The sequence below is a fragment of the Rhagoletis pomonella genome, unplaced genomic scaffold, assembly GCF_013731165.1.
Source record: "Rhagoletis pomonella isolate Grant_MI unplaced genomic scaffold, Rhpom_1.0 Rhpom_scaffold_00009, whole genome shotgun sequence".
Lineage (NCBI taxonomy): Eukaryota > Metazoa > Arthropoda > Insecta > Diptera > Tephritidae > Rhagoletis > Rhagoletis pomonella.
Window position 1 is genome coordinate 1,282,415 of NW_023458563.1, and position 8,369 is coordinate 1,290,783.

An 8,369-nucleotide genomic window follows, 5' to 3' on the forward strand; every position below is an offset into this window, starting at 1 on the left:
TTTTTTGGAAGTCGGTTAAAAAGCATTAGTTTAATATCACGAGTGCAACACCGCACACGTGATTAAAGTAAAACTTCTTAAAAAAAGCTCATGTGTGCGCCCCACACCCGGTAGAAATCTTAACAAAAATAAACTACTAGACAATCAGACGAATACAGTTGTTTATTGTATCCAAAGTTGGTACCAAGTTGATAAGTTTTTATCATGTCTCATAATTCTTTTTTTTTAATTTTTTCGAATACAAAGGATATGATCATTCTTTTTCGCTTTATTCCGTATTCGAAAAATTATATGTTTCTATGGACACATCGATTTAAATACATAATTTAGATTAAGATAATATTTTTAGCAATTTATTTGAGGAAAATAAAACATTTAGATTATTGTTTGTATTTTCGTCGATTTTAAAATTTGCTACCCCAAAATAATTGATATCAAATAAAACACCTCTTTGAGGTAAAACTTTCGAGTGACGAAAGCTGAACTAGAAACACAAAATTTATGCTTTCAATTTCGTGAGGAAAATTATACGCATTTTTTAACTGCCTTTGAAACGTACGAAAAATCTTTTAGCGAGATTCCGTCTACTGCTAGAAACATAAAATAAAAAACAGAACTTTTGCAACGATTCGTATGATTCGTAAAAGATTTTTCGTACGTTTCAAAGGCAGTTAAAAAATGCGTTTAATTTTCGTCACGAAATTGATGTCATAAATTTTGTGTTTCTAGTTCAGCTTTCGTCACTCGAAAGTTTTACCTCAAAGAGGTGTTTTATTTGATAATATATACAACGTTTATACGTACGCTATTTGCAAATAAAAATAATTTGCAGATAGCTAACTCACTGTTTATTCGATGGTGAAAAATTATTTTTTAATATTGCCTGATTATAAAAAGGCAATAATATGACCATCGAAAAGGAAAATAAAGCTAAAAATGGCAACGTCTTGATTATAAAAAGGCAATAAGATGACCATCGAAAAGGAAAATTCACCTAAGAATGGCAGCGTCTTGCGCTTATTTGCAAATAGTACCACTAATCAATACTTATTTGCGTTATTTAGTTATTTGCAAATAAAAAATTAACTCAGCGTTTATACGGCAAAGTTTACCATTTTGCAAATTGTTATTTGCAAATAATGCGTGCGTATAAACTTAGTAATAGAACTGTGAGCACCCTAATCACATTTAGGGTAGCGAGTCTTTAATATTTAATACATTCGGTGCGAAAAATAGCTCAGTTTGTTTACTGGATATACTGAGGGAACTCCATGTTTCTCGCACCGACAACTCTACGTTGGCTTCTCACGTGCAGTGTTGCCAAACATGGGCTTTTCCTACCAAAACTGGTAGGTTTTTTTCCATTTGGTAGGTTGGTAGGCTTGATTGGATTTTGGTAGGTTTCGGGACTACGAGTAATAGTTATTTGCGAAAAATAGAAAATATGTATATCTAAACCTTTTAGAAATTTTTTTTTACATGAATATTTCATCGGTGCGTTCGTATAACGACGGCCGCAAACATGATTCCTCAGTACGAACGTATACCCTTATTATTGCCAATATACAATACGAACATCCATATATACTTTATGGCGTACTTGGACCAAGATTCCAGGAAAGTCTGCCAATGGGCTTGCCCCAACCATATTCTGGGCGGAGGTCTTCGTAATCGAAGTCTGTGTTCGCGAATTTTATCGTAGAAGGCAAATGAGGCCAGAATAAATATTATGTCAGATATTCAGGCAGCGTTAGAAGCCTTAGAGTCTTTTAAAACGGCGTCAAGGCTTTTGGACTCTTGAGCCACCTGGGAGCCCACAATAGCATACCGCTGTGGACGGTTCAGAGATATGAAGGGTTTGAAGGCAACGAAAGGGCTGACTGTCTACTTAGGAGCTAGTTGGGAATTGCTGCACACTGGCGGAAGTCGAAGCGAATAAGACAATCAAAGAGATTCATAACTTTTCAGGAGGAACTCCGAAAGATACCTTGAACTTAAAACTCTTACTGGCTACCTGACAGCACACTGCAAGTTAACGTACCGATTGAATTAAAGGGTCTTTCTGTAGAGACTGACTGTAGGTTTTGTGGGCCGGTGAAGGAAACCCCAGAATATATTCAATGTGCCTGTCCACGCAGCATGAATAGTAGATTGATGTACCTTGGGGAAGGATTGTCTTCTCCATCTAAACTTTGGAACATGGCATCATCCAAAGTGCTGAGCTTTTTAAATAGCCTAATATTGGAGCGATTATAATTAGGATTTAGCACAATATATCTTCTTAGGTCGCAACGCGGGTATCTCCGACGTAATAATAATAATATAGTCACTTGACACGAATAAAGACGCTCGGGTGTTTTGACGGCGAAAAAGGATGCGTGAAAAAAATTTGCGAAAAAAGACGCGTAAACATGGATTCAACATCATTCCGGAAAAACTGTTTGTGGAATTCGTATACTCGCAAACATAGTTGACCGCGAAAATAAGTCTTCTTCGTCTTTCTTCCCCGTCAAAGAGGTTGACGCGCCTTTCTTTGCCCTCGCCTATGTTAAGAGTTCTTCTTCGCCGAAATTTTTTTACGCGTCTTTTTTCGCTGTCAGCTTTTGAGCTCGCGTCTTTATTCGTATCTAATGACGATATGTATGTATGTACAGTAAAATAAATCGTTATACGCAGCTAATTTGTTTTTATTGTACTAGCTGTGTTTTAGTTTTACTAAATGTTATGTTAGCTATGTTTTTAATAAATTTGACATTGAAAAAAATATTAAAACTGAAAAAAATGTTTGGTAGGTTTTGGTTGGTTATGGTAGGAAATTTTGGTAGGAAAAAACATGTGTCTGTGGCAACGCTGCTCACGTGCCTCAAGCAGAGACCGTACCGGTTATGCAAGAATGATATAATACAAGATTGCGCCGATCAGAGAGGATTTTTGAGAATAACTTTTGTGTGACGTCACACTGGTGCAATTGCGAGAGAGAAATGCCAAAACGTGAGCATGAATGGAAGAAGAAGAAAACATGTTGCAAGGAAAACGTAAACAAGTTGCACAATTGTGACGTCATGCAAGCAACGATTCTGTCAAATTCGTGAAGAGAAGAATAGCGGTCCGAGATCGGCGCAACCTTTGTATTCTCTCAATCGTGCCGGTTATGCATTTTATAATAAACTAGCCGGCCACGGATGCGCGAGGCTTCCCCACGCGCTGAATGTATGCATATGTACATTTACGTATTTGGAGAAAGAAATCATATGTCATCATTAAGGCAACCCAAAATATGCTCTTAAAAACAAATTTCAAGCGCCGAAAATATGCCAATAAATTCTAAATATATGCTCCACAAAGTGCTTTTAAAATCATTTTAAGCCATAAGATATTCTTTTAAATTTCATTTATGTAGTATTTGCATGCCCAATAATAATAATATACTTTAACTTTATTTGCAGCACCTAAAATGTTCTAAATTTCATAAAAGTGTATATACATAAATATTTATGTTTAATAATTCATATTTATTCAATTTTTTTTTTTAAACATACTATGTATGAAAGTACATGGAATCTAATTCACAAATTGTTTCACATAGGAATTCATACTGTGCATGTTTGTAGATACATATGCGCCGTGCAGCGGAAAGTACTAGTCGGGAGTTTTGGAGTCGAATACCGGTACCTCGCAAATCTACCACCAATGCTTCCTGCTGTCGCATTTAAAATGGAGTTGTCCTAGAAGGTGACAATTGCCTCCCTCTACGTAACTTTGCCCTGGTACTTGTAGTAATAACACGTAGCCTGTAACCGAACCACGTTTTGTATCTCGCTGCGTAACCTGGTACTAGTAATAATAAAGGTTTCCATAACAAAACACAGTTACTTGCATTTGATGAAATCTTTGTTAATTGCTTGCCAATCGAAATTATAACGGCGCGTCATGGCGGGTCAGCGTCGGGACAACTCATCTGTCGAAACATATAAATATGTAGTATTATCTTTCTCACACATAAAAAATTTAATATAAACACGAAGTGAACGTGCACTTTGATATTTATTTAATTTTCGACACAATTATTTCAGAAATTTTTATTATTAGTTCTAAACCTAACAACGCAGCACAAAGTATCCGAAAATATGCATTTACTGCAAAATATGCTGAAATATGCATTTATTGCAAAATATGCTAGAATATGCTCTAACAAATATATCTCAAACTTTATATTTTATGGAAAAACGTTTAAGCATTTCATCAGCGTGTTCCTAACATGCCTAACAAAAAACACGCCCAAACATATTTTGGATTGCCCTAGTCATCTTGTACTTCGTTTATTATATACATAAAAAATCTTGTCTAAATCCGCTCAGTAGCGTGGTTAAAATATCTCGCCTTTCCTTTATCCTATGTATAGAAGATAGTAATTTTAAATAGGTGGCAACCCTACTAAAAAAACTTAAAGTTTTTGTACATGCGAAGGCCATACACTTTTATTTGGTATCTTATTTTTTATCCAACGAACGGCGAAGATCTTATAGTTTTTAAACAGGTGGCAACCCAACTCAGAAAAATAATACATTATTACACATCCAGAGGCTGACTTTTCGATTGACAGTGACGGTACAGAAAGATTCAAAATCGTAATTTTATTAACAGGTGACAACCCTACAGAAAACAAAAAAATATTAGTGCTTTTCTAGAGGCCAATCTCTTTCATTTGACATCTCATCTTTTGTAATGCAACGAACGGTGCGGATCTTATAGTTTTTTAAACAGGTGGCAACCCTATTAAAATTTTAGTAAAAAAAGATCCATCTCCTGTCGATACAGAGCAGTGCTGCCGTTTGCTGATTTTCGAGCGAAGTGAAAACACATAAAAAGTGAAGTGTTTCGGAGTGATTTGGGAGGAAAAGTGAAGTGATTATCGTAGTGACGATTTTCAAGCAAAATTAGGTGTGGGGGTTTTTCGATTTAGTTTATTTATCAGCCGATGGGTTAATCGATTTTTTTTTTATCACAATAAAAGTAATCTTTAACGTTTATAAATTTATCATTTATTGTGTTTCTGTGCAAATTTAGTGTTGGAATATCTTTAAAATCACGATGTCTCAAATGTTGTGGAAATACAGAACAAAATAACAGTTAATTGATGACGAAAACAGTTAAATATAACTAATCGATGTTTTATTTTCGATCAAACTAAATTTTAGTAGAGAGCAATCTGGAATTATTTTATAATTAAATTTAAAAGTAAAATACTCACAAAGCCCTAAAAAATATTAACACATTTTTAGTTTATTAAGATAAAGTAACATTTATTTAAATTGTTCACGCTTTACTTTTAGTAATAAGTCTGTAGATTAAATGCAATTTTACATTAAATGATGAAATTAAATTGATTCTAATTAAATTTTATCACATTTAATTAAGCATATCACACAAGTAAATACTTTTTGTACTTGGTATTAAATTAAAGTATTTCAATAAACATGTATATGCATTTTTAATACATATAAGTTTTAAAATAATCACATTGTTACATTTTGTACTTATTAGCATTTTCATAAAATGCATTTCTTATTAAAACTTATATAAAATCACATTGTAACATTTTGTACTTGTTTTTTTTGCAATATTGTTATACATTCCAGCCAGGTAAACGTTTCCAGCCACCGCTCCAAAACATTTTGTTGAAAGGTCTTTCTTGTGCTAGTGGAAGCATTAATTGACGTAGCACAATCACTTAAATCGATAGAAAGTGCAATATTGGATGAGGCATCTAGAGGCCCAATGGTAGCTTCATCAGCAATAGCAAGCGCACCATCTTCATAACTTGAAGGTTCAGGAATCTCAACAACATCATCGCCACCACCAACGCAAACCAACCGTCTCTATAATAGCTTAAAGATTCAGCATATACACCATTTTCATAATAACTTGAAGATTCAGGAATCGGAGCAACACCACCGCCACCTCCACCAACAGCAAACGCACCATCTGCATAATAGCCAAGAGATTCAGGAATCGCAGAAACATCTCCACCACTTCTATCAATCGCAAATGCACCATCTCCATAATATTTTGAATATTCAGGAGGCGCAGCAACATCACCTCCACCACCAACAGCAAACGGATCATCTCCAGATGCAACAAACTTATCAGAATAACTAGAAATTATTTCGACAGCAGCAACATCACCGCCTTCATCAATGCCAACACCGCAATCCTCAGAAAAAAAATCGCTCGTCACAAGCGTGTCAAACTCCCCATCCTCATTTGTCGAGATTTCGGCACTGCAAATATAAAGTTTCCCGTAAATATGAAATACTAATTTAAATGTTTTTAAAGAAACTAATAAAATAAGCCGTAAGACTTACATTTTACTTTTCCCGCCTTCGTGCTGTTTTTTGGCGGCCCCGCCGTGGTCTTGCAAAAAATAGCTAAACAAATTTGAGGTTAGAAAACGTACATACATATATGTAGATGATCGAGTAAAACTTACCTCGAAATTTTCTTCTGACCTGATGCAGCCTTTTTCCTGTAAAATGAAAGACATGTATGTAAATTAATATATAATTGTTATTTTTTCATAAATTTGCTAAATAAATATGAAAATTTACTTACCCAAACTTTTCTGTGCGCTTTCCAACATGTTCTAGCATGAACGAAAGACACAAGATCACGCCTTCCCGAAAGAAAGAAAAAAGTTATTTTTTAGCTGTTGAAATCTCGACGCCATCTTTGTTGGAAGAAGTAAACAACGAAGAGAACAAAAAAAAAACCGCGTAATTTTTGAACGCTTGAATAATCATTGTTATTATGCAAATTCTTCTATAAATCATGTCGTTGTGTTAAATTATTCTTTACCTTATGTGTGCACACGTTGTCACAAGCGAAAATTAAGAAAATTGCAGTAAAAAGCCACCACCAAATTGTAAACAACGAACAAATGTTAAAAAACGGCTAATGTCAAAGTCGCCCAACCTTTTTCCTAAATGCGATTATAACGGGCTACTAAGAAGAAGGCGTGATCTTGTATTTTTGGTTCATGCTGTTCTAGTTATATATGTATCTTGTGAAAGTGAAACATGACTTTTGCTAAGGCACCGATGCCAGATCGGAAATTTATTACACTTCTTTTTAGAAATATTTCGCGAAAAGTTACGTTACCAGACTTCCACCTTAACAATAGTTTTTATAAAAGATTATTAATTTTAGTTAAATAAATCATTAAAGAAAATTTCTTATTTTGGAGATAAATCTAATCTGTGGAAAGTGAATGAAGTGACGTAGTGATGGCTTCCAAAGTGAAGTGAAATACTTCAATTGAAGTGACGGCGGCAGCGCTGAACACCACCTTGTATAAATTCGCCGCGGTACTGCTGAATGTCAAACTGATGTGTTTGTTGTAAACAAGGCGAATTTATACAAGGTGGTGTTACTGGCGAATTTAGATTTTCGTCGCGGTACATATTTGGGGTGTTCACAGTTCGTTCCAGATAGCGTCTCAAAATGTAGACGTCTACATTTTAAGACGTTTTCTAACCGTAAAATCTGTGGTGTTGTTGTTTCCCATACAAAATTGGAAAACGACGCCGTCTACATTTTGTCACACTCAAAGGTATGTTTTTTACGCGTCTACATTTTGCGACCTCGCAGCAGGGTTGCATTATGGCAATACTTATCACATTTTTTTTATTTATTGGGCACGTTTTCTGTATTTGCATTTAATTTGAGCGCAATTTCTGATGAAAAGAAACAAATCAAGGAAAAGAAATAACAAATATTACGAATTGGTAATTAAGTTAAATAATTACAATTTTTCAGAAACAAAATCGAAAGGCGACATATAAAAAATGCACGCAAGGAAGAAATGTCTGGCAACACCAGCAAAGTTTTGAGACGATTTTGCGACGACTGCTAGAAAGGGGTGCTCACAGTTTGATGCTAAAGATGTCTCAAAATGTAGACGTCTACATTTTCAGACACAATTTGGAACGAACTGTGAACACCCCAATTGTTCAGCCCGATATATCGCCATATCGGTTTTACATGCAATCAAATAAATCGATTCATGATATCGATACTTTCTTAAATATCGAAAATTCCTCACACCAAGGCGAATTTATACAAGGTGGTGTTGTCCAATCTACTGATTTCTTCTTCTTTCCTTCGCATTACATGTATTTTGTTTCTCCTTTTACTGATTTGACAGCATGGCCATGAATAGCAAAAACAAAATACATATAAACTTTGAGGCGAATTGAGATTTGACATTTTGACCCTGATACAAAATACACGTGGTTGTTGTTTGTTGTATTCTTGCTACCACCATGTATAAATTCGCCTTGGTTTACACCGGATAATATTGTCAAGACAAT

At 34.8% G+C, this 8,369-nt stretch overlaps 1 protein-coding gene across 1 annotated transcript in view; it reads left to right on the forward strand.

Annotated features, from left to right (window-relative positions):
- The first annotated feature begins 5,635 nt into the window (after positions 1–5,635).
- Positions 5,636–8,369, forward strand: part of LOC118745542 (transcriptional activator protein Pur-alpha) — a 279,275-nt gene continuing 276,541 nt past the window's right edge. The window contains exon 1 of the mRNA XM_036478990.1: positions 5,636–6,301. The gene's annotated coding sequence lies outside the window, so the exon portion shown is untranslated. The remainder of the gene's footprint in view (positions 6,302–8,369) is intronic.